This window comes from Crinia signifera, chromosome 8, assembly GCF_055691185.1.
Source record: "Crinia signifera chromosome 8, ASM5569118v1, whole genome shotgun sequence".
Classification (NCBI taxonomy): domain Eukaryota; kingdom Metazoa; phylum Chordata; class Amphibia; order Anura; family Myobatrachidae; genus Crinia; species Crinia signifera.
Genome location: NC_139224.1, coordinates 29,155,625 through 29,183,459, shown reverse-complemented (window position 1 = coordinate 29,183,459; position 27,835 = coordinate 29,155,625). Strand labels below are relative to the sequence as shown.

At 48.7% G+C, this 27,835-nt stretch overlaps 1 long non-coding RNA gene across 1 annotated transcript in view; it reads left to right on the top strand.

The window, feature by feature from the left end:
* Positions 1–20,051: 20,051 nt before the first annotated feature.
* The window catches only part of LOC146026970 (uncharacterized), a 26,303-nt gene continuing 18,519 nt past the window's right edge, over positions 20,052–27,835 (top strand). The window contains exon 1 of the long non-coding RNA XR_014454602.1: positions 20,052–20,284. This is a non-coding gene — a long non-coding RNA (uncharacterized LOC146026970). The remainder of the gene's footprint in view (positions 20,285–27,835) is intronic.

Sequence of the window (27,835 nt, the reverse complement as noted above, 5' to 3'; positions counted from 1 at the left end):
TCACGACCTGTCAACCTAACCCATATCGACCTAATGCATTTGTCGACCTAAACCCATGTTGACCTTGTCCCATGTCGACCTAGACACCTGTCGACCTTGTCCCAAGTTGACCTAGTTGCCTGTCGACCCAACGGTGTCGACCTAATGGCTGTTGACCTAAATCGGGTCAACAATACGATCCACAAAAAGAAATGAGAGATAGATACATTTACACTGAATCCTCAGCGCCATTTCCCAGCACGTTACCAAGTATAGTATCTCTTACTAACTGCTGTGGGGCTCATCTACATTTGGATATAAGTCATGTTAAAACATTCCTCTCAGATGTAGCAGTACACACTCACACTTCTAGGTGCCACGTTCACAATCTCTTTTCACAGTCTCTACATATATGGAACTAGACACGCCCTTCGGGTGGTGCATGACACGCCCCCTAAATAGGGCACTGTGCAAAATTCTATTACCAGCTATAATCTCCCTGAAACTAGTTTTCAAAAGTAGGCAAGTATGTGGTAAACCAGGTCGATGCAACCTGGCACCCTTTCATACCATAGGAAGAGCAGATGCTTGGAGATGATCTCATCTCTAGTGTTGCCGGTGACCTCATTAACCCGGCAATAGGCCAGACAGGGTCGCCAATCTGAGAGGGGTCTCAGCGGTATGTACACGTGTAAAGAATCCAGAGTGTGACCCGGCATAGCAGTGTAAACTACTGCTTTTATCTACAGTACTACTACAGTATAAACATCTCTAAAGTTAGTTTCAGAATACAATTTTGTCTTTTCCTAGAGATTTAGCGCCACCATGTGGTTTATTTTAAAATGACAAGTGTTAAATCATTTTACATTTTTTATCCGTTGTGTGCAGTAGGCCAGATTCATCAAAAATGTAAGCTATTGCAATCTGGTATGCATTCAGAACTGATCGCTGCTGTGCAGATTTGCATGGTGACTCGTGATCGAACGATTGCGTATGCATCTGGGCCGCAGCACTCGTGCGCAAAGGCACACTGTAACAAAAATCAGAGCACCAACATCGGAATCTAGTCTGTTAAAACCCCGACCGCGAGGATCCTGAGTGATAGGGGCTATTCTTCTTCGAGGTGGTCCATGACCCACATGGAGGATAGCGAGAGCAGCGAGCCATCAAGCCCACAGCATCGCGAGCGCAAGGGGTTTTGTAGTGTTCGATCCCTTGTCAGAGTCCCAGCAGTCCGGATTCTGACACCATACTGTCGGGAGATCACACCACAGCCCTTTACACCAGCCTGGTAACTATTACTACTACTTAATGGGTGGCGATTTGCGGCATAAATCGTACTTTTTGCCGCGAAATCGCACTTTCTGAAAGTGCGATTTTTTTTTAACTCCGGAATTCACATCCAGATGTTTTCCCCATTGAAAAAGATACAATTCGCATTTTTAATGAGATGCGAATTTGGAAATCGCCCAAAAAAATGGTCTAAAGTTCCAAAAAAAAATAGACCTGATCCTGACTGGCGATTTTGTCAGAACCATACACAGATCATTGTGATCTGTGCAGTGGCGGAACTACCGAGGGTGCAGGGGGTGCAGCTGCTATGGGGCCCGGCGGCTGGTGGGGCCCGATGAACAGCAAGCACTCCCCTGCACTGTGCTTAGATAATTTATTATTTTTTGAGGGAGCCGTGCCGCCGCAGCTGCCTGTATGAAGCTGCTCGCCGGTGGGAAAGAACAAAGAAGCCGAGAGGGGGGGCGGGCCGCGGGACGCGAGTGCAGAAGAAACTGTGGGAGGAGACTGGAGAGATTGTCAATGTCTGCTGGGCTGCTGCCTAGCTCTGGCACGGGGACGCAGGCAGTGGGGAGTGGGACTGACAGCGCGGGGCGGCCGAGGGAGGAATCCTGCCTGCCAGGGAAGTATGGTGGTCAGTGGCTGTGTTCAGAGACGCACAGCCGCTCACCATGGCCACCACCTCCCCCAGCCTCACGCTGCCGCCGATACTCTCCCCGCTTACACCCACTGCGGTCACCGGCAAACTCCCCCCCCCCCCCCTTGTCCCCACTAGTGAGTCAAACTTGTAGTGACAGCGCAGCAGCATTTAAAATCTGCCGCTGTCCGTGAACTAATCACTGCTCACAGATCAGCAGGCTGATTGGCTGCTGATTCGTGAGCTGTGATTTACTTCAGGAGAGCGGCAGATTCAAAATGCTGCAACGCTGCTTGCCTCAGAGGCTAGAGCAGAGTGTACTAGAAGGGGAGAGGGGAGGGGGGAGTAGTAGTGGTCTCCTGTTGAATCTGGGTCCACAATACAGCCTGAGACATCAGTGCCATGTGCCCACCTTATGGTGGCCTTGCAGCAGCATGCACACCTGCACCCCCCCCCCCCCCCCCCGCCCAGCAATAAGGTGACGGTGCACAGATTTCTCCTACTCCTGCACCTGTGATGCAGTAAGCAGCCTGAGGAGCAGCGTGGGACAGAATAAGAAAGAATATTGGTAAGTTTGTAATTGTTGCATAATGTGTAATGGCATTGCGGTGTGTCACGTAATGTGTATTGGGCTTTGCGGTGTGTCGCATAATGGGCTTTGCCATGTGTCGCGTAATGTGTATTGGGCTTTGCAGTGTGTCGTGTAATGTGTATTGGGCTTTGCAGTGTGTCGTGTAATGTGTATTCCGCTTTGCGGTGTGTCGTGTAATGTGTATTCCGCTTTGCGGTGTGTCGCGTAATGTGTATTCCGCTTTGCGGTGTGTCGCGTAATGTGTATTCCGCTTTGCGGTGTGTCGCGTAATGTGTATTCCGCTTTGCGGTGTGTCGCGTAATGTGTATTCCGCTTTGCGGTGTGTCGTGTAATGTGTATTGGGCTTTGCGGTGTGTCGTGTAATGTGTATTGGGCTTTGCGGTGTGTCGTGTAATGTGTATTGGGCTTTGCGGTGTGTCGTGTAATGTGTAATGGCATTGCGGTGTGTCGCGTAATGTGTGAGGGGCATTACCCTTTGAGGCGAGGCCACACACCTTTTTATATAATGTGTGCATTTTTTATTTTTCAAATATCTATTGGAGGGGCACATTTATACTGTTCCCACTAATGATGGTCACAAACGGTGTGCACTAGTAGGGACCTGAGTTAGGGGGGCCCCATTATAAATTTTGCTATGGGGCCCACAAAGTTCTAGTTACGCCCCTGGATCTGTGTATGGTTCTTTGGTTAAATAATCAGCCTGTGTCGCGCTGTTAGCTGCATCGGAGGAAGCCGGTTCAGCCCGCTGTCAGTGCGGGCGGTCCGGCTCTGCTGCAGAGAGACCAGCGCTGGATCCTGGATCGGTATGTATAGCGGTGTAAAAGTGAGGTGTTTGTGTGTGTGTAATAAAGTTGTACTTTTCTGTGTGTGTGTTTTCTTTTAACATTCTTTTTACAGGTGGACTACTAGTCCCAGCGGGCCCATTAATGCCCCGCATGCTGGGACTTGTGATTCTCCAAGTCCCAGCATGCGGGGGAGGTCTGCTGGCACTTGCAGTTCTCCTGTATTAAGCAATGTTAGGAATGAGAATTTAACCATATCAGGCCGGCGTCCAATGGCCAGGGACGCCGGTGACAGCCCCGGGCTTCAGCCCTGGACGGGTAAAGCCTGGGGGGGACCCCTTTATTGGGGGGGTCCCCACTCCTCCAGGTACCCCGTCCAAGGCTGACCAGCCACGGTGCTCATGGTGCGGCCGGGGGACCTTATGTAAAAAGTGTCCCCCGGCTGTGGCATGACACTGGGGGCTGTTGGAGCCCGGTGCTGGTTTCAAAATACGGGGGACCCACAGATTTTTTGTCCCCCGTATTTTTGGAATCAGGTCCGGCTCAATGAGCCCGGGGCTGGTTATGTCCAGGAGGGGGGACCTCACGCCAATTATTTTATTTTTATTTCATCACAAAATCAAACATTTTAAAAAAATCGCACCTTTTCATGACTAAAAAATCGCACTTTTCATCCCGAAAATCGCCCTACATCGCACTTTCTCGCACTTTTCATGCCGGAATACACACCTCATTAAAAATGTGAATTCTGGAAAAAAATGCGATTTAAAAAAACGGCGATATATGGCGATTTGAGTTTAAATCGCATTTTCGGAAAAACGGTAAACACAATAAATCTCGCCCATGGTACTTGTTTCCTAGCACGGCGCCCACGATATTACATTGTATGCCATCTAATCGCATCACATCACATGCGGGTATATGGCATGCGATGCAATGCGATTAAAAATTGTATAAGCCCCTATACGATTTTAAACTGTATAATCACCCTAATGGGTGATTTTTATGTTAAATACACCCCCCCCCCCCAATATCATCGCCAACCCGAAGCGTGGCAAGTGCAGAGAGCCCGCGAGGGGCGGCGGTAAGCGTCCTTCGATCTTTTCATACCCCCACTATCCACGTCGGTGTGGAGTTGATTTTATATAGCATGGCGAGCGCAGCGAGCCACCGAGCCCGAAGCGTGGCGAGCGCAGCGAGCCCCGCGAGGGGACGCGTATTACTTCACATGTATTCCGCGTCCCCTCGCGGGGCGCGCTGCGCTCGCCACGCAACGGGCTCGGTGGCTCGCTGCGCTCGCCACACTATATAGTGCTTATACAATTATTAATCTTATAGGGGGCCATTTAACATTGAAAGCGCCCATTAGGGTGCTTATACAATTTAAAATCGTATACCATCGCATTGTATGGCATTGTATGCCATATACAATGGTATACAATTTTAACATTGTATGACATTGGGGGCGATCGCGCCGCATCGCATCGCATACCATTGTATGCCTTATGGTATGCGATGCGACGGGCGCCGGGCTAGGAAACAAGTACCAAATATATAATTTTTAAACAGCTACCTTGGTGGGAGGGGGGTGGTTGAAGGATGGTAGGTCGCTGCTGCTGAGAGACATCTTTGCCCAGTGAGAACACATCATGGGTGCTAGAACTTCTGTGGCAGTGCCAGTGGCTGACTTTTTAAGAAGACATTTTCCCTGTTGCTTCCGCCCCTCTTAGAATGAGAGACAAAGGGACAAATGTATCAAGCTTCAAGAAGTGGTAAAGTGGAGAGTGCTAAACAACCAGAAAATCAGGTCCTAGCTGTCATTTTTCAATCCCAGCCTGTAACTTGACAGTTAGGAGTTGGCTGGCTGGTTGTTTATCACTTTTTGAAGCTTGATATATTTGGCCAAAACAGAGATAGGGTATCAGGGAGAAAGATAGAAGTGAGAGGGAGAAAGAGAGAGAGTTTGTCAAGGAGGGGGGCACTAGGCACATGAGGATTTCCCACTAGGCACATGAGGAACGTGCCTAGCGATGGCACCTGCTGGGGTTAGCAAGACAGCTTGATGCAGGAAGAAAGGCCGCAGGAATGGGTCGGTGCATGGGTTCTTAAGGCAATGTGGGGTTCCAATTCTCACACAGGGCCAAATGTATCAAGCTTCAAAAAATGATAAAGTGTACAGTGGAAAACAACCAGCCAATCATAATCTACCTGTCATTTTTCAAACCCAGCCTGTAGCATGGCAGGTAGGAGCTGATTGGCTGGCTGTTTATCACTCTCCATTTTATCACTTTTTGAATCTTGATACATCTGGCCCTAATGGAGGAGGAGGAGGCAAATTATACTCTATAACAGTGATGGCTAACCTTGACACTCCAGCTGTTGTTGAACTACACATCCCAGCATGCACTGCTACAATTTTACTATTTGGCCATGCTGAAACTGATGCAGGGCATGCTGGGATGTGTAGTTCAACAACAGCTGGAGTGTCAAGGTTAGCCATCACTGCTCTATAATATAGGGAAAGGGAGGCACATTATATTCTATATCATGGGTCCTCAAACTGCGGCCCTCCAGATGTTGTTAAACTACAATTCCCAGCATGCCTTGCCACAGTTTTAACACTCTCTTATAGGAAAACTGTGGCAAGGCATGCTGGGATTTGTAGTTTCACCACATCTGGAGGGCCGCAGTTTGAGGACCCATGTTCTATATTATAAGAAAGCACATATTCTATGGGGAGGCTAATAATATTGTACCTAGGGATGGTCAGACTCCAAAATCCGTCTATGGGGTTAAGTAAAATTAGGAAATGAGAGGATAAGAGAGAGACACAGAGAGAAACAAGAGAAACAGACAGAAATAGGAGAGAAAAGAGGGGCACGAGAGACAGAGAGGAACAGGAGAGGCAGACACGAGCAAGAAAGACAGAGAGGAGCAGGAGAGACAAAGAGCGGGATGTATCAACGCTTACCGTCGCGCTGACATCCCGTTTTCGCTTCCGCCGACTGTTCGTGTGATGTATGAATAAAGTTTCGGATTCCTGTTCATGAAAAAACTCAGCCGGGTTGAAATATCGCGGAGTTTCCGGCGCGCAAGATCATCCCATAGCAGTGTATTGTAGCTGAAGCGCTGTGTGATGTATTAACACTCGCAGCGCTCAGCTTTTCTTGCACATAATTCGCCTTGTATTGCTGGCGAACTGCAGTTGTGACAGTTCAATTATTAAAGTATAATGTATTTCCAGTGTTGTATTTACCTTATGAAAACAGGTTGTGCTGTGGGATGTAGTTTATTTGTTGTATGGGAGGCAAGATTGGTTCTTTTTTGGAAGGTGTGAGGCACAGATCATCAGGGCTAGGCAAGAGGCAGTGAGGTGTGAGTAGGGTGGCCAATCCCGGGATCAGGATCGGCGGGATCCCGGGATTTGGCCCTAAAAATGCCGGGATTTGAATCCCGGGATTGGATCTTCCAATCCCGGGATTGCGGGATTGTCCTGCGCATGCGCAAATCTAATGTCGGGCAGCGCTGAGACCAGCTCAGACGCTGCCCGGCTTCTCCCAAACCCCGGCGCGCTGCTCTGCCGAGGTCAGAGGTCACGCTGCGCAGCCTGTCTGCGGCTCCGTGCCCGCCCACCGCCCGGTACCCGTGCCGCCTTCACTGCCGCCCGGCTACATCAAGTCCGCCTCCAGTCCACCGCTGCCTGGCTCCCGCACATCTGCAGGCCTCCAGACCACCCGCGCATGGCCCCCAATGAAAAGCCGGCCTCTGAACATCACTGCCCGGCTCCCGCAGCAATGGCCGGGTGAGTTAGACTGGGTTTGGGGGGGGACTAAAGTTTGTCATTCTATTGACAAACTCAATCCCGGGTATCACGGGAATCCCGGGATTAGGCATTTTTCAATCCCGAATCCCGGGATTGAAAAATAGCCCCGGGATTGGCATCCCTAGGTGTGAGGCACACTGCCTATTGCCTAGCCCTGATGATCTGTGCCTCACACCTTCCAAAAAAGAACCAATCTTGCCTCCCATACAACAAGTAAAATACATCCCACAGCACAACCCAATAAGGTAAATACAACACTGGAAATACATTATACTTTAATAATTGAACTGTCACAACTGCAGTTCGCCAGCAATACAAGGGATAAGTCAAAAAAAAGCTGAGCGCTGCTAGCTGGGGAAACCCAGCAGGACGCATCTGCGCATGCGCACAACAAAAAAAAAAAAAACCTGAAAAGATTCCGACGGAGGTCTGCATTACAGAGGGAAAAAATCATACATAACGCGGAAAACTCCGCAAAAAGCCCGCGAAAACACCACGAAAAAAAGGACTCCACTTCACTACAGAAATGCGAGTATTGATATATCCCGCCCAAAGAGGAGCAGAAGAAATAGAGAGGAGCAAGCGAGACAGAGAGGAACAGGAGAGATAGAGAGGAGCAGGTTGAGACAGAGAGGAAAAGGAGAGACTGAGGGCCTTATTCTGGTTGGAGCGTCCGGGCCGTACGCGTACGTCCCGGGTTTTTTTACGATCTGCGCATGTGCAGATACGCTAATGCGCCGGCGCGAGCACTCCACAACGCTTACGGCCGGTGTCTCAACGTGCGAAAAAACCTGTACGCGAGCGTACGGGTAATGGGGCGGCATAGGGGCGTGTTGATGGGAGCGGCCGAAATAATGAGGGAAAATGGGCGTAAATATGGGCGTACACGGGGGTGTGCACCAGAAATGAGCGGTGCTACTACCGCACGATCGACTAAGGCACCGTTCGTTTCGGACACCAAACAGGCGGCCGCCAACCGACAGCTAAAACCACTCCTACAGATACCGCTTGCCAGCGTGCACCTGAGTTGGCTAATTAACGCTGATTAGTACTCAAACACATACACCTGAATGTAATAAGCAATGCTGCAGTCTATTAACTCCCAACCATGATTTCACTGCCTGCAAGCCACACATGCAGCACGCAAACACATTGGAAGCTTATGTTTCTATACTTCTCCACATTTAAAGGTTTGTTTAATTTAAGGTAAGAATCTTTTTATACGCTAAGGTAGGTATTTGATAAACAGACACATTCACTACCTGCTTTCATAGACTTTACGCAGTAGCACACTCAATCTACACAAGTCGACATGTGTCAACGTGTTCACTCTAATACTAACATAGGTTTTGTATTTAGGATACAATAACATAAACCACATCTAACACCTACAAACGATGTTTCTGCAATGTTTGAAGCACATGACCACTATTTTCAACACAATCTTTGTATAGTACCCCAAATTATGACCTGTACCACTATCTCATCTGCTATGATTTGGATTTCACTACACTCTGGATGTAAGATGCCACCAATCACATTATTGCACTCTCATCTCTCTAACAAAGGATTCCTACATCTGCTTATGACACTGTCAAATCATATATATTTTAAAAGTTATGCATGTTTGTTCACAAGCTAATTTATCATGTTTGGCCCATTCACACATCTTTTTTTAGGGAGGACACATGAATTCCTACACAAATGTACCTTTTCACCCTTGTTTGTCTGCCTCACCCACTCCATGAGGAAAGCATTGTTCTGGACCTGCTTTTACCTACTACTGTAGGAGCTACCTCACCTGCACACAAACTGCTTTCTCACCTATTAAGTTGCTCTGCACATGTGCTGACACAAACTAATTAGCAGGGAAAAGTTGGATAGGAACATGGGAATGGCCATGGAGAGGGTTACACATGGGAAACTTCCACCACACTTCAACAAATGTTCAAAAATACCCTGGTCAGTAAGTACACATAAATCTAGTATTTGTTTCACACAAGAAATGACACATACCACCATTTAGATTTAATTTGTAAAATTAATTTATTTGCTGTTCAGCATCACAGCTTGACACTTTAATGTGAGAAATCAAAAAAAAAAAAAATAATATACACACAAATAATAAAACAGCCAGAACAAGAGGTTGCATATCTCCAAACATATGTTACCCTGCAAATGCAATGGTGAAAGAAATGGGGACACCAGAATACATACTGCAACAACCAGGGTGACTACTTAGCAAGATACACACCACCAAAAAAAAAAACCTGCATTTGTAGAGGTCAAAATACGAACTTTCATGCCCATGGCACGCAAATGGATCGATGGGCAACTCAGGAAGCGGATGTCCAGTGCAATTTAAACCTTTGGCCTCCAACCACAGAGGAAGTGACCCAGGTCTCATTTGGGCCCTTTTTTGCCCCTTTTAGATGGGGCCTTGGGGACAGGGGCCTTTGGGTCAGCTGGCTTTCGGCGTCTTCCCCTAGTCGCCACAGGAGGGTCAGCCGAGGTGGAAGGTTGGGGAGCAGCTTGGGGTGGGGCAGCAGATGGGGGATTGTCCCTTAGGGACCTGGCGGTGGACAGCTGCTCCGCAATAAGTTCATTCTGGCGGCTGAGGTGTTGGCCAATGCTTAGCATGCCAGCCGCCAGAGTTTCATTAATGCGGTTCAACGCCTCAACCTGCAGCTGGTTTGTGGCCTTCCACTCCGCCAGAAAATCCGCCACCTGCTGCTGACGGATCGCAGCATCCACCCCTTGCTGCTCGATCCTCTCCAGCGTCACCAACAGGCTCTCACTCAATGTCTCCTGAGGCTGGGGCTGGGGGCGACGTCTTGGTGGAGGCTGGACCACCTGCTCCACCTGTGGCTCTGCAGAGGCCGATGCTGCCGGTACATCCTGACTTTCTGCTTCTGCTAGGATAAGAATTGAAAACAATGTCACCATCACATACGCAATAAAAAATATCTTTCTAAATACAATGCATTACTGTGACTTACCATCAAAAGCAGCAGCAAAGACCTCCACCGGGAGCTCACTGTCCATATTGGAGATCCCCCTGATCTCCCCCACATCGATCACGTCACAGGAGTCCAGCTCCAGGGGGGTAAACTCCAAATGGTCAGGCATAGGACCGCTCCCGGTGGACATGCTGTGGTTGTACCGGTCAGTCATCTTCCTCTTCAGGGCACTTTTGAAGTCAGTCCACCTACAAGTTTAAAAATACAAATATCACCATGAGATATGTGCACCACTGTGCTACGTGTAGGGTTACCACCTAGTCCCTTTAATTCTGGACACATGTTACTTACACAGGTTCTGTGGCAGTTTAAAATTAGGTGAAGTGGAGTCTTGAAGTCAGCCAGCCACAGAACCTGTGTAATTAATATGTGTCCGGAATTAAAGGGACTAGGTGGTACCCCTAGCTACGTGACATTTCCTAGTGTGGGTGATCTTTTGTGCCATGTGTGGCCAAATATTTCTTTGATGGACCAAACCATGTGCACTGCAGGTGAGGCAGGTGTAAAACCCCACCCAAATCTGATTATCTCTGCACAAGTAACACCTGCCTCACCTGCAGTGCACATGGTTTTGTCCATCTAAGAAATATTTGGCCAGAAAGAGTGAACTAGAATAAGGGCCTCAGTTCCTGCTGGAGACTGCTGAACAAATTGCCCTGACAAACACACTAACCTTTTCTTCACCGCGTCCCAAGTTCTGACCACTGGTGACACCTGGTTCACTTCCTCTGTGATCTTGTCCCAAAGGTTTCTCCTTGCACTGGCACCTGGCTTCCTGGTTGCCAATTCAATCCATTCGCGTGCCCTGGGCACGAGAATTCGCATTTCGGCCTCTACAAATGCAGGGTTTCTCCTTCTGGTGGTGGTATCCTGCTCAGTCATCACCCTAGATGTTGCAGCACGTTTTCTGGTGGCCCCAGCTCTCTCACCATGCACCTGCTGGGTCACACCTGTTTGGAGAGATGCAACCTCTTGTTCTGGCTGGCTGCTTGGCCCTTGTGGAGCTGGTGGAGGTTCACCAGGGCCTGTTACTGAGGGGCCCGCTTGATCTTGCAGGCGACTCCTCTCTTGGGCCCTCCTTCTCCGCTCCTCTTCCCTCTTCTGTAATGCTTGAAGCATGGATTCGGCTTGTGCTCTCTGCAGAGCGTCCTCTGCTGCTGAATCGTCAGAGTCAGACATGTTTGCAGCAATTGTGGCCTGCAGCTGACTGAATATTTATATGTTAATCTCCCGCCACGAACAAGGGGGCGTATATTTTTCCCCGCAAGGTAGATGCAAATTTACGCCGATATTTCCCGCCGATAATTGCCGCTTAAATTACGCAGGTCTCAATGCACCTGATCAATCACCCGTATATGTATCTACACAGGTTGTGGAGCATTGTGGGCTACATCGTGAAATGTGTGCACCTGTCATTCCAATGATGAGTGTTGTCAGCTGGTATCTGTTGGAGTTCGTGTATGCTTTGTGAGTCACATTTCAAAACATCACGTTATAATGCTTTCCTTACATATGTAATGTGTATGAAATTGTCATACAGCAACATGTTGCATTGTGGCCCTTTAGGCAGCGTAGTTATAAGTAGAGTGTTGCGTGTATCATTTTCCGCCTACTGTATATACAGTACTCCTCCCCATGCATATCGCTGTATCGTGCCCCCTTTAAGCAGCGTAGTTATAAGTAGACGGTTGCGTGTATTAATTTCCGCTTACTATATATATACAGTACTTCTCTTCATGGCAATTGGTGTATTGAGCCCCCTTTAAGCAGCGTAGTTAGGAGTAGACGGGGTGCGTGTATTATTTTCCGCACACTGTAAATACAGTACTTCTCTCTTCATTGAATGCATGCTGTTGGTTGTGGTGTGTATATCGGAACGGTCCGCGTAAGTTTCTATTCGCATCCAGTTTGTTAATATAAGAGGGATTAATAAAGTTAATACCAAACAAACAATTTTTTCGACCAATCAGCAAGCACCAAAAGTGATATATGTACCTGCAATTAATAACTGCGCCATTGCCAATATGACTTCTACAAGAGCCAGGCCCTTTTCTACATGTGAGCTTTTGGCCCTGGTGGAAGTGATGGATCGTCACCTGGGGCCCAGGGGCCCATATGTATCTAATGCGGACAAGCGGCGGGCGTATAATGCTGCCCGCCGCCTGATATTTTCAACAACCGGCGTCCGCAGAAGCCTGGGCCAGGTTGAGCGGCGCTGGTCCGACCTGCGCCGGCGGCAGCCGGTTCTACTCAGCAGCCTTCGCCGCCATATTGCCCGATGTAAGTTTTGATTACTAGTATGTCAGCGTTTTTTAGCAATGTTTGGTGTACTTTTTATAAATATGTTCCTGAGTATGGGGGTGTATATGGGGTGTATAGGGGGTGTATATGGGTGTATAGGGGGTGTATATGGGTGTATATGGGGGTGTATATGGGTGTATATGGGTGTATAGGGGGTGTATATGGGGGTGTATATGGGTGTATATGGGTGTATATGGGGGTGTATAGGGGGTGTATATGGGTGTATATGGGGGTGTATATGGGTGTATAGGGGGTGTATATGGGGGTGTATATGGGGGTGTATATGGGTGTATAGGGGGTGTATAGGGGGTGTATATGGGTGTATATGGGGGTGTATATGGGTGTATAGGGGGTGTATATGGGGGTGTATATGGGTGTATATGGGGGTGTATATGGGTGTATAGGGGGTGTATAGGGGGTGTATAGGGGGTGTATATGGGTGTATATGGGGGTGTATATGGGTGTATAGGGGGTGTATATGGGTGTATAGGGGGTGTATATGGGGGTGTATATGGGTGTATAGGGGGTGTATATGGGTGTATATGGGGTGTATAGGGGGTGTATATGGGGGTGTATAGGGGGGGTTTAAGTAGTTGATCAGTTTTTGGGTGTAGGATATCAAATAGTTTGCATGATAAATGTCTGAAATTTCACAGCAATGATAATTTTGAAGGTTATGAGCATGACTAATGTGAATTTTTCTTTCCCCCTTTTTTATGAAACCCAATCTTCGATTTCTATGCCATCAACATGAACATTTCAGCACGGGCAAGGGCACGCATTGAAGCCCGGGAGCAGGCAGCCCGGGACCAGGCAGCCCGGGACCAGGCAGCCGAGGAGGAGGAGGAAGAGGAGGAGGAGGAAGAGGAGGAGGAAGAAGAGGAAGAGGAGGAGGAGGAGGAGGAGGAGAAGAAAGAGGAGGAGGAAGAGGAGGAGGAGGAAGAGGAGGAGGAGGAAGAAGAGGAGGAGGAAGAAGAGGAGACCCAGGGTGCAGTTTTCACCCACACAATTTCCCCATCCCCCACCCCCTCCACAACCCCCACCCCCTCCACAACCCCCCCCCCTCCACAACCCACACCCCCTCCACAACCCCCACCCTCCCCCCTCCCCACCCCATTTCCAACCCCCCTACACCTCTCCACCACCCACCCCCAAACCTCTCCACTCCCCAATAACACCCAGTACCTCGGGCCAAAGACCAGGACCATCCTCCTTGCTCCTGCCTTCCCCAACCACTCCACAGCCAACCAGCGGCGCCCAGGATGGCTCAAGTAGCCGTAAGTAAATAATGTGTCTAATGTTGACCTACACATTTCTACACATAAACAATCACAACAACCACATATGTGTATCCAACATCAACATTAGTTGCAACATATCACTGCAGGGCGACCATGAGGTGTGTCCTGTCCTTCTCCAGGAACAAGGGTCCCCTTGGTGGTTTTTTTGAGTGTGGCCATGCCTCACCCCTTGAATAATTGACATAACAGTACATCCAATGAGATATCCGACATTAGTGGTGTGGTAGTTATGTGGCTCCAGGTGTTGGGTAACTCCAGTTCCCAGCATGATGTGCAACACAGGGCCAGATTATAATGGAGGCGCAAGGGGTCAGTGCCCCTGGGACCCCCTCTAGCTATGGGCCCCCTGTGGTTGTCATTTTTTTTTTTTTAAAAAGACAATGTTTAAGTTATGGTTTTTTTTTTTTGCTAAATGTTTTGTGCATGGGTGGGGTAGTGCTGCAGCTTCACCTATCTGCCAATGTGACAATGATTTATGGTGCTGAGCATCGGGAGGCAAGGCACACTGATTGCACAAGTGTGCAGTGCTTTTCTGGGAGTTGACTAAGTCCCATGACACTTTGCACCAGAGGACAGAGGCTGAGAAGTTTGTGCTGAGCTCTGATTGGTGGAGCTCATTACATACTTCTCAGGTCCATGGAGAACAGCAGCAGCAGCTTAGTCATAGGAGGGTTTTTAATCAGAGGCAGCACTAGGACTGTGAGGTCTCCTCCAGAGTAAGGGGCAGAGGGACAAACACAGGCTTTTCATGTGGTGTGTGTATATATATATATGGTGTCTATTATTATTCCGAGTGCCGCCAACCCCCTGTCTATATATATATATATATATATATATATATATATATATATATATATATATCCCCTGCAGGTAACCATTGACCAAGTTTATTCTGCCTTTACTCTATGTTTTGACAGTATAATATTCGGCCATACAGTGTGCGGCCAGTAATGACAAGTGCAAGGGGGCCCCCCGCTCTAAAGTACCCCGGGCCCCCCAAAGGCTTAATCTGCCACTGGTGCAACTTAAATGTCGAGATTGTTTTGGTAATAGTGTGTGAGGCCATGCGGATGCATGCTTTACAAACATAGCTGTAGGCCTATAATTTGTACAGCAATGTCCTAAATTTAAAATAGTAAGGAGTGCTTAAGCCACAACAATGTCATAACCCTTAAATAGCACAGGCTAATTGTGAGGTTAGAGGACAGTCCCCCAAAAGCAAAGTACCAATTGGGATACAGCATACATTCATTGATGAAGGAGTAATTGAATTAATGTTATTTACTATGTACAGTATGTGTGTGTTAACATATTTTTTTTTAGTACTGTGTTTACAGCAGACCCATCTTCAATGTAGTTTAAAAATGTATGTGCCCTTCACACATAACTCACAACTTTTTATTATGTACAAATACAACAAACATTTGTTTATGTTATATATTAATTTTTTTTTTTATCCCTTCACTACAGACACTGAACAGCAGCAGGAGGAGGTGGCAGCCCTTATTCGGGAGATCTTCCTGACCCTTTTTTATTTTCAACTTCTTTTTGGCCTACTGGAGGCCCGCATTTAATTTTTTTTTATCCCCCCCCCCCTTATTATGTTTGTAATAAATAAAAGTTGATATTGTATTATAAATTGCCTGTGTTTTTAATAATAAATATGTTAGAGGGCTTGTAAGGGTAGGTACATACAGATGTGTAATGTAAGTTATATTAGTAATTTGAGGTGAGGGGTAATGATTGATGTGTAAATGTGTGTGTTTTGGAGTAAAATAACACATAGTGAAAATGCATGAATGTTTAATGTTTTTCGATTAAAACATCACACATAACATCAGGGTAGGTATACATGTTACACATTTTGGACAAACTAATTATGGACATAATTTAGTACATATACAGAAACACCAACATAACTTGATTTAAAAGTAACAGCAATATGGGGACACATAGATAGTGATTAAAATGCCACATTAGAACATAACAAATATACATGTAATGTGGTTTAAAATGTAGTTTTATTAGGTCTTTATTAAGGTACACAATTGAGTTAATAGAAAACAATAAGTGAATAACAAATAGATTAATTAATCAATTGTCAGATTAGTAGTTGAGAGGCAAGATTTGCAGGTCCATATATGTGAAGGGTATGCCAGCGTGCACGGACGTACGCTCACTCTCACGAGCGGTGACATAAGCTGAGTTTTCCATTGAAAACAATAGGGACCCGTCCGTGCAAGCTGGCGTACGCTCAGATCGCCGCAAGAAGGCGGTGGGGAGACGGAGGAAAGACGGCCGTAGACGGCGCCGTACGCTCAGTCGTACGCTAGTCGACGGAGTGTAAGGGCTGGGCCGGCCGCGTACGTTGCCGTACGCTCATTTGTACACCACTCCCCTTCTACGTTATTTCTGCCCGTACGCAAGCGGCCGATTTGTGGGTGGACTTAACCCTAACGGCCGCGTACGGCTAGCGTGCGGTAATTGTGAACGTACGCACGTTTGGCCGCTCCGATCAGAATAAGGCCCAGAGTGTGTCAAGGAATGACAGGAAGAGAGAGGGCAGCAGAGGCAGAACTCTGGGAGGCAATGGAGTCATCTGCCGCCGGGCTCCTGCTTCCAAGGGGGCACCTGTCCTCCACTGCAAGTTTGAATTAGTTCATTGAAAGCTGTCAATATCGCTTCTGTGGCTGACTCCCCCTCCTAACAGGACAATATCATGCTCTCTTTATTTTAAACATAACATACATATAAATATATATATACACATACAGTACATGCATAAAGTTATATAAGGTGGTGTGTGAGCATGTATGTGGGGGGACACCAATATTTATCTTGCCTCCGGGCAACTGGGATGAACTTACGCCACTGGAGGGCAGAGTGAGAATGTCAGTGATAGAGAGATGGGTGAGGGAAGAAGAAGAAGAATACTTTATTTGTCATTAACGATACAGCAATGTAGGGGGAAATGTACTAATATGGATGGTTTTTACGCATTTGTATTTTCGGGATTTTCTATCCCCAAAATACAACAATTCGTAGTCCTAGGGATGGAACATTTGTATTTGTATTTACAAATACGAATGTCTACACCATCTTTAGGATACGACAGAAATCACCATTCAAAAGAATGGTGGTTCCTGATTTACTAAGCAGCCGTATTTTTATTTTTGTCCACGAAAATACGGCAGAAAAATAGAACACCATTTTCCTTTCGCATTCTCGTTTTAGCGTGCACGGATCAGTCAGATACGGGGGACAAAATGAGTAGGGTCCCCCGTATTTTAAGAACCAGCCCCAGGCAAAACCAGCCAGCAGGGTAATGCCACAGCCGGGGGGAGACTTTTTATGCAAGTCCCCCTGGCCAAAGCATTCATCCCTACCGACTAGTCAGCCTGGCCAGGGGCCCTGGGGGAGTGGGGACCCCCCCAATAAAGGGGTCCCCCCCCTCCAGGACTTACCTGACCAGGCTGAAGCCTGGTGCTGTCCCCAATGCCCCTGGGCGGTGGGCATCAGGCTGATTCAAGTGTAAAAAAAAGATTAAACTATTGTTTTTTACTGTGGCACTACAAGTGCCAGCAAGCCTCCCCAGCAAGCTGGGACTTGGAGAACCACAAGTCCCAGCCTTCTGGGCATTAAAGGGCCCGCTGGCACTTGTAGTTCCACAGTTAAAAAAATAGTACACAAAACACACTGACACAAATTTTAAATAAAAGTTTAATACACACATCACACACACACACTGATACTTACCTATCTTGATCCCGTCGGTAGGTCGCTGGCTCTGGTGTCGGCGGCTCCGGTGTCGGCGGCCTGTCTGAAGAAAATCCATGGTGGACCTGTGGAAGGAAATCCTACTCTCCAGGTCCTCCATGGATGGTCTGGTGTCTTCTGTCTTCTTTTCCAGGGCTTATTTCTTTATCTTCTTTCTTCTTCTTTACGCTGCCGGGCTCCCGGGACTTTCAGAGCTTCAGAGATGTTTCCTCCTCGACGTCTGGACTAAGAATGAATTCTAGCCAATCAGGAGCCGACTTTACTGGCTCCTGATTGGCCGCTAGGCGGCTCCTGATTGGCTAGAATTCATTCTTAGTCCAGACGTCGAGGAGGAAACATCTCTGAAGCTCTGAAAGTCCCGGGAGCCCGGCAGCGTAAAGAAGAAGAAAGAAGAAAAAAGATAAAGAAATAAGCCCTGGAAAAGAAGACAGAAGACACAAGACCATCCATGGAGGACCTGGTGAGTAGGATTTCTTTCCACAGGTCCACCATGGATTTTCTTCAGACAGGACGCCGACACCGGAGCCGCCGACACCGGAGCTGCCGACACCGGAGCCGACGACACCGGAGCCAGCGACCTACCGACGGGATCAAGATAGGTAAGTATCAGTGTGTGATGTGTGTATTAAACTTTTATTTAAAATTTGTGTCAGTGTGCTTTGTGTACTATTTTTTTAACTGTGGAACTACGAGTGCCAGCGGGCCCTTTAATGCCCAGAAGGCTGGGACTTGTGGTTCTCCAAGTCCCAGCTTGCTGGGGAGGCTTGCTGGCACTTGTAGTGCCACAGTAAAAAACAATAGTTTAATCTTTTTTTTACACTTGAATCAGCCTGATGCCCACCGCCCAGGGGCATTGGGGACAGCACCAGGCTTCAGCCTGGTCAGGTAAGTCCTGGAGGGGGGGGACCCCTTTATTTTGGGGGTCCCCACTCCCCCAGGGCCCCTGGCCAGGCTGACTAGTCGGTAGGGATGAATGCTTTGGCCGGGGGGACTTGCATAAAAAGTCTCCCCCCGGCTGTGGCATTACCCTGCTGGCTGGTTTTGCCTAAGGCTGGTTCTTAAAATACGGGGGACCCCTACTCATTTTGTCCCCCGTATTTTGGGAACCAGCCCCAGAGCAGGAGCCTGGGGCTGGTTGTTAAAAATCGGGGAACCCCTATTTGTCGGGTTCCCTGATTTTTAATTACCGGCCCCGGCTCCTTCAGCCTGGTGCTGGTTACAGCTGTGGGGGGGACCTTGGGCATCGCAGTGTGTGGCATAATGTGTAATGGACATCACAGTGTGAGTCCCAATGTGTAATAGACATCATGGGGTGTGGTGTAATGGGCATCACGGGTGTGGCATGTGTAATAGACATCACGGTGTGAGACATAATGTGTAATGGGCATCACGGTGTGTGGCATAATGTGTAATAGACATTACGGTGTGTGTGGCATAATGTGTAATGGGCATCATGGTGTGTGTGTGTGGCATAATGTGTAATGGGCAATGTGTAATGGGTGCAAAATTAAGAATAGAACTGAAGCAAAAGTATTAAAAAACATGATAAAGCGGATCAACGGGCGGGGCTGGTGTGGGTTAATGGGTGGGCTGTGAGGGGGCCAAGGGGCGGGCCACAGGACCTTTTTATGGTCCACACGCAAGCTGTGAATTTCGCAGCGTATCATGTGGATAAAACGCTGCCCTCTTCCCACAGTGCGGACTGCCCCCCCCCTCCCATGCATTCATGATCCCCCTGCAGGAATGTGAATGGATGATTTGCCTCCCATGATTAGGCCACGCCCCCTGAAAAGTACCTGGGCCCAAACAGGCTCTCTACTGCCCTGCTGATAGATATCTGGTTGGAACTGACTGACCCCAATCTCAAGTGCTACTATGAGACCGCAGTGTTCAGGGCTTGCCCTCTCACAAACACACTAGTACACAAAGGTACAGTCAGAGGCGTAGCTAGGGCGGAGCCGGCGGAGCACCAGCTCCGGGCGCCGACATGTAACCTGGCGCCGGAGCTCTGCCGCCGGCTCCCCCGCCCTGCTCGCCCGCTCCCTCTGTGCCGTGTAGGGGGCGGAACAAGGAGCCCACATTAGGAGAGGAAGAGGAAGCCCGGGGTCGGGGGTCAGCGCGACGAGGAGGAGAAGGAGAGTGAAGCTGCGTGGCGATGGGGCAGGAGGAGGAAGAGCAGCCAGCAGCGTTTCCAGCAGCGCGTGGGAGCAGAGCAGAGAGAGGACGGAGCGGAGATTGACAGCTCCAGTCCCCGGCACCCGACAGCAGTGCCCGATACCCGGCAGCCGCATCACCGCACCAGTCCACGGCACCTGGCTGCTGGGTATCGGGCGCTGCTGTCGGGTGCCGGGGACTGAAGCTGTCAATCTCTGCTCCGTCCTCTCTCTGCTCCCATGCGCTGCTGGCCACGCTGCTGCTCTTCCTCCTTCTGCCCCTCACCATGCAGCTTCACTCTTCTCCTCCTCGTCGCAATGACCCCTGACCTCGGGCTTCCTCTTCCTCTCCAGGGACCAGGCACTTCTCCTCTCCATGGCCAATGTGTCATCCTTGATCCGCAAGTCCTGGTGGCCACAGGAGTGAATAAGAGCCAAGGCCTCGCACCCAGCAACTGGCCGCAGTACACAGTGTCGCCTGGGCAACAGCCAGAGCGGCAGGGAGCCAGCACCTACCTGGCCACAGCAACTGACCCCCCCACATCAGGCAGCGACCAGTGATGGCCCCCAGCATCCGGTGGCACAGAATAGGAAGGTCTCAGACCACCCCAGACACCAGCCCAGGGCACGTGAGTTGGCCTGTGTGGCCCTATCTCTAAAGGTACCAAGAGGAACAGCATACCTCCCAACATGACCCTCTCCAGGAGGGACACATTGCTCTATTTCTGGACTTCTCCCTTAATTAATGATTGCCATCACCTGTGTTGAAGCGCCTTTCTAATCAATTAACCTGTGTGAAACAGGTGATGGCAATCATAAATGAAGAGGGAAGTGCAGAAACAGAGCAATGTGTCCCTCCTGGAGAGGGTCATGTTGGGAGGTATGGAACAGGCAGGACTAATCCTTAACCCCCACCTGTGAGTTTTACTAGCAGAGGAGAGGGGGGGGGGGGCGCGAAACATGCCCTTGCTCCGGGCACCGTGGAACCAGGCTACACCACTGGGTACAGTAAGCCTGAAACAAGCATTTGCGTATTATAGCACCCGTAACCCATGCAACAGAGGAAGGCTGTGTATAGCGTAGGGAACTACAAAAACATAAATATCTGTAATACACTGGGAAGGTTCATCATGTGCAGCCAATCATATTTTTTATTTATTTGGTTAAATATCCTGTAAAATACTATTATTTCAGGCGTTTAAGGCCTCATCCATTGAACTGTTACTAAACGTATTAGAATATTGATCCACATCCAGGGTAACACTGTCAGTAACATGATGTGAGTAATGTTAACAGCACAATGATCCTAATAATAATACAAGGCACACTGTTATCAGTCGGCCGGGTTTTCTGACTCACAGAACATCTCCAGCAGAGCCTCTGATATGGAGAGAGGAGAAGTAGAGCATGAAAATCGCCTCCTTCAGATCATGGTTGGATTCTAGCTGCTCCCCCTGTACTTTTCCTGCAGGGCAAATCTTAGAGGTCTCTGTGAATATTTTGGGTTTAGTTTCTGAGTGAACAGTGAATGTTTATGCAGGTCAGTAACTATTAGCACAACAGTGTGCCAACTCGCACTTGCCTGGAGAGTGATCTGGTGCCACTTCTTCTAAGGTTGTCTGTCAGGGTTGCCTACCATGCCGGTATGGCCTGGAGGGTCCTGGAAATCGGGTCCCCCTCGAAAGGGAGGAAAGTCTCCCGGAACTCTGGCAGTCTCCCGCTACCGTGGGACCAAATGACGTGAATTATGTCATTGTAGCCCCACCCACCTCTGTGCAATGCCTGAAATACTGGCATTGCATGGTGGGGGGCGTGACCACGACGACTCGATTGCGCTGGCCATGCCTGAAAACTGGGTGTTTCCCCGTAGCTCTGCCCCATCCTGCACCTTTCCCATCCCGTCAGCAGCCACTCCACCTTCCTCAAAGAACTGACTGCCCTCTCCTGGAGAGGTTAGCCAGAAATTAGGCAACCCTGTTAGAAAATGGGAAAGCGCTATCCTGATGGTGTTGGAAAAAGGCTAAGTATAGTGGAAAGAAGAATTAGTCGAATACTGAAAGGTAAAATGAAATAGGTATTTATTAATAGGTTTAAGATATTATGTGTGAGCCAGACTCTGTAATACCGACAGGTGGGGGGGGGGGGGGGGGGGGAGTTTTGCTGCGGGGGATACTGGTCGGCAGTACTGGGTGGTGTTGCAGCCTTGTTACCCTAGGGGTAATGGGTACCCTTGGTGGGTGTAAGTGGTGTTTCTATACACCTATTAGGGGTCCCCAATTGATAGGAATCTTCCTACACAGGTGTCGCCCGGGGAGAGTTCCCAAATGGGTTTTCAGTTAGTCTGTACTAGACTACTTTAGCTACCGTGGGTCCTGAGCCCAGGACCTACGGCCTCCCCTGACGATCTGTGTGGGAAGTGAGTAGTTAGAGTGTGACAGTCTGGCTGGGTGGAGTATGCAGAGAGGTGCCTCAGATGGGCTTCAGGCGATTCCAGCTGGAACCCCCTTACAATCACATAGGTGGATAACCTATGCCCTCTCTGCTTCTACACTTGAAGCAGTGTCCGTGGTGTGTCCTCACCATGTGCTGCTAGCGGCGTCCCGCATATCAGCGTGTGTGCACAATCACTCACGGTTTGCTGGGCGTCTGTAAAGGATGTCTGTCTGGGTTTTTCTCCGTCTGGAGCGGGTCACAGGGCTTCCCTCGCACCCTCTGCGTCAGGATGTCTTCCGGGTCTCGGCTATCGCGAGACTACGGATGTGTGATGTTCGTGCAGCGCCTGCTGCTGGATCTGTGGATCGTTGTTTCTTCCTGCGAGAAAACAGTTAGAACAAGTCTGTGGTTGCTGTGCGGAAGTCCTAGTCCTGTGTAAGCGACGCGTTTCAGCCTCAGAAGGCCTTTTTCAAGCTTAAGGATATCTGACCATGAAGTTCATTTATGCCTGGTCTATTCATTTCATTGGTTGATGGTGTTGATCTGTTACTGGTTGACGGGATGGGTGGGAGGTGCTGGCATGCTGTCAATCAAGACCAATGTGTGAATCTGTATTGATTCTGTATATAATTTATCTGTGGGTTACGCTATGTGTGGTTATGTACGTTTATAAGAGGGTACTGCATGATACTGATACATTGAATAGGATTGGTAAGGTTTTAAACCTATGTGTTATGTACGTTTATAAGAGGGTACTACATGATACTGATACATTGAAATAGGATTGGTAAGGTTTTAAACCTATGTGTTAAGTGATAACAGTTAATGCTGAGTGGGCTATTCTTATGTTTGTATTGCATATCGTCAGGGGAGGCCGTAGGTCCTGGGCTCAGGACCCACGGTAGCTAAAGTAGTCTAGTACAGACTAACTGAAAACCCATTTGGGAACTCTCCCCGGGCGACACCTGTGTAGGAAGATTCCCATCAATTGGGGACCCCTAATAGGTGTATAGAAACACCACTTAACTTACACCCACCAAGGGTACCCATTACCCCTAGGGTAACAAGGCTGCAACACCACCCAGTACTGCCGACCAGTATCCCCCGCAGCAAAACTCCCCCCCCCCCCCCCCCACCTGTCGGTATTACAGAGTCTGGCTCACACATAATATCTTAAACCTATTAATAAATACCTATTTCATTTACCTTTCAGTATTCGACTAATTCTTCTTTCCACTATACTTAGCCTTTTTCCAACACCATCAGGATAGCGCTTTCCCATTTTCTAACCTTCTTCACTATAAGCAATAAGGGACAAGAATACCCTTAGGGAAAAGCAGCACCTGAGTTTAGCATAGGACACCACACAGGCAGAGCGCAGTGTTAAAAACCATTTTCCATAGGCAACCCTGTTGTCTGTGGTTTAACTAGAGATCAAGGGAAGTATTTGGGCACCCTATTACACCTATCACTACATCACTACCATGAGAAATAGTATCCACAAAGAGCTGGCTACGAGGGATGGGGTGCAACACTTTATGCAGCCGTTGAGTATTTGCTTGAACCATGACATGATGAAGATTCCCTCTACTCTATAGCACGCAGTCCAGTATCAGCCTGTCAGCGACTGACAGTATGATGCCGTTTGGGGGGTGGGGAGAGAGCGGCGACTGCTTCCGCTGCTACAAATGGACGTGTCACCAACGTTTAGGGATGTCCATGGTTGAATGGATATTTCCAGGCCTCTGCATTGGGTGGCTTGCAGTCCAGTGATCCTAGGTCATTTCATAGCAGGGCACTGGTATACGCATGATCCCATTATGCATTTATCTTATTTATTATTTATTACCAGTTATTGATATAGCGCACACATATTTCGCAGCGCTTTACAGAGAATATTTGAACATTCACATCAGTCCCTGCCCCAGTGGAGGCTTACAATCTATATTCCCTACCACATGTACACGCACACACATTCATTCTAGGGTTAATTTTGTGGGAGCCAATTAGCCTACCAGTATATTTTTGGATTGTGGGAGGAAACCAGAGTACCCGGAGTAAACCCACGCACAGTTAGGGCCATGGTGAATTCAACCCATAACCTCAGCGCTGTGAGGCAGTAACGCTAACCATTACACCATCTGTGCTGCCTAATAGGGCAAGTAGGGGCTCCCTACTACAGAACACTGCTATACAGGCAAAGCTGTTGTTGGCCATATCTGTACATAATATGCAGATAGAGTGCAGGTCATTCAGCCGGGGGCTGCGATTCCATACGTCACTCGGAACTCCCTGCTGCCGTTCGCCGCCTCCCTCACTGCCACCACGCGAGATGTAATAGGGTGCGATTTTCATAGACCGAACCAGAAATCACTTCTCGTAACGAGAATGTGCAATTTTTTTCATATAATAAAAAAAAAATGGGGTCCCCCCCCCTAGCATAAACAGCCCCGGGCTCTTTGAGTTGGAACTAGTTTGAGAAATTCAGGAAAAAATTATGGTCGGTCCCGCAATGGGCTTCGTTGCGCTCCCCCCGCTGTCTAAGGTCCAGCAGTCAGGATTCCGATGTTGGGCTAATGAATCCCAACTGTCTGTGTGTTATACCACACCCCTAGAAGTAGAAATATCTTGGTACAAGCATTAGGACACATATACATTCCTCCCAACTGTTAGCTGCATCTTTTTATCCATCTCCCTCTCCCCTTGTGATTTTAGATCTGTGCCACAGTTGCCTGACATGACAGGAAGCTGCTGACAGCTGTTCTCCAGCTAATAAGTGTGCTAACTTGCTGTGTGCAGCTCTCTAACTCACCGGACCTGAGAACATTATCAGTTGGAAACGGCAGCAGTCACCTCCCAGGTGCTCCATGCCTCAGCCAAGTCCATCTATCTCTTCATAAGATGGGAAGGTCTGCACGGATCAATAATGTGTGACCTACACAGGCTCAGCCCCAGCACATGTGGACTTGTGGTAAAATACAAGATTACCCTTTGCCCTAACTATAACAAATCCTCGCTACCAGCCCGATAGTACGGTAGTGTGGTGGAGAGCGCCCAATTATTCACAATGAGAGAACAGATGGTCTGTAATATTTAACGCATGGTTAATGACTTTTTCATGCCACTTCTCCAGTCGATAAGAATGGCAACTTCATCAAATCAATAGGCCCACATGCTGCAATGATACACTGTATTTCTGTATTATATTCTAAGGGTGCATGGCCACTCCTCCTATAATTAGGCGACATCTCCTGATAAGTACCCGGGCCCAGCCAGGCTCTCTGCTGCCCTGCCTGCAATCAGCTCTATCCTTGGAAGTAGGGTGGTCAATCCCAGGTTTTTGCGGGATCCCGGGATTCGGGATAAGACTGCGCATGCGGCAGTCTAATGCCTGGCACCATCTGAGCAGCCGCTCAGACGCTGCCCGCTGTTCCCGACCCGGTGTGTGGCCTACGCAGTGTGATTCGGTCATAGGTCACACTGCGCAGGCCGCAGCGTGGCATCCCCAGCACTCGGAAGACGCTCGCCGGCGGGCCTATCCCAGCCTCACGCGCCATACCCGACGCGCCTCCCAGCCGCCGCGTCATTCCCGACGCCTGCCCCCGCAAAACTGCCGCCTGCCCCCGCACCTCTGCCGCCTGCCCCCGCACCACTGCCGCCTGCCCCCCTCCACAGCTCCAAAAAAGTTATGTGGGGTACAGCAGCAATATTCTTTTAGGGATGCCGGGATTGAGCATTTTTCAATCCTGATCCCGGGATTGAAAAAATGTCCTGGGTTTGGCATCCCTACTTGGAAGTAACTTTTCAGTGAGATTATTGGGCTAGGCCCATGCTCCCCCCCCCCCATGGCAGAAAGAACAGGGACATAGCCTCGCGGGAGCACCGTGATCATTTGCCACCCCTTGACCCCTATTTTCGCGAAGGCGCACGCCACTGTCTCTCCTCCACTGCCACTAATGTTGGGAGGGAGCTATGTGTACCTGTGCTGTGTTCTCAGCCATTCTTGCAGAATGCACTGCTATGTACTATATACAAGGCACTGGATTTAGGAGCCACCTTGAGATTACCTTAGCAAACTGTTGATACAGACTGAAGCACTTTTGTAGTGAAGGTTTTTTACATTACGCTCATTAGCATATACTTATGCTAAGCGGTGTTCACACCTGGAGTCACTCTTAGTTATCATACATTGAACTCGAGTCCTTTCACTATATTTTATGTACGTCTATACACTTATGCAAGGACGGGATGTATAATTATGAGGAAGATTATATCACAGCTTCGGCATGCTGTGAAGGAGCGACGACGCACTTGAGGCTTCACACAAGGCCAAACCAGAATGATGTCACATAATCCCTCATCCCACATGTGATGTGCTCTACTCACTTCATGCTGAAAGCAGTATAAATAAACTCATCATTGCCACCTAGTGGCCATAGCTGGCACAATTCTTCCAGTGTGTCACACCTGTGTTCTTTTGTTTTTGAAAAGGCCATATTTTCTCTGTTATTTGTGTCTAGTTAGTTCATTTTGTGCTACACACCCAGGGGTCTATTTACTAAGATGGGAGTTCTATTAAAGATGGGATGTTGCCCTTAGCAACATGTTAGAATCTACTTATTTATTTAGCACTTTCTGGATGTTAATACTGTAGAATCTGATTGGTTGCCCATAGCAACAGCCCAGCTTTCAGAACTCTCATCTTAGTGCATAATAAATAACAAAATAATAGCCCTCCCACCCCCATTCTGTAAGTGCAGAAGAAGTCTTTATTCTGCAATTTTGGAACTCGGGGATGGTGATGTGGAGGGGCAAAGCAGGGGCAGTTTAAGAAAGGAGTGGGGCTTACCCAGTGGCGTAACTACGAATTGGGCGCCCCCCCACCGTTAATGGGGGGCGCCCCCCGCCGCACCCCCCGCCCGCAGCCATACCTGTCTTGCTGGTCCCGTCCAGGCTCCCTTGCTGGCTTCATTCTTCTGCTAGTGAGACGGACAGAGACGAATTTCCCATTAGGCACGTGAGGCACCGGCCTAGGGGCGGCACATGTTTGGGGGCGGCACTTGGATGCCTGTGATAGTACTGTCAGCCCAAAATGTACCAATAACTGCAAAATATCCACTGTACTGTACTATATTCCATCTTAAATAGAGTGTAAATGGATAGGACATGCAGATACTGCCCCTATAAACTGTCCTACTTAGTAAACATTATTGTTGTGCCTAGGGGTGCCCTCATCCCTAAATCCGCCCTTGGAGACGGACCAACACAAAATGTCCGCCCCCATACAGCAGACAGTTTCAGAGAACTGTCTGCTATATGGGCGGACATTTTATTGTGGTCCGTCTCACTAGCAAATGAATGAAGCCAGCAAGGGAGCCGGGACGGGACCAGTGAAGTCAGGTAAGGCTGCGGGCGGCGGATTGGCAGGCGGCAGATGGGCGGACGGGAGGGGGCTAACTATAGCACCACAGCCCCCCGGCGCCCACACATGCACAGCGCCCCCCGCGGCCGCGGGGGCTGCGGTGCTATAGTTACGCCTCTGGGCTCACCTTGTTCCTGGGGTCATCTGTAGTGCGTGTGTGCAAATCACTGTCAAAATGGCTGCAGCGGCCATTTCCCTGTGACAGTGGCGTAACTATGAATTTTGCTCCCACCTGGCAAAAAAAAAAAAATCATATAAATATATATATATATATATATATGTATCCAACACTGCCGGCACTCCACCACATGTTCTGAATCAACTA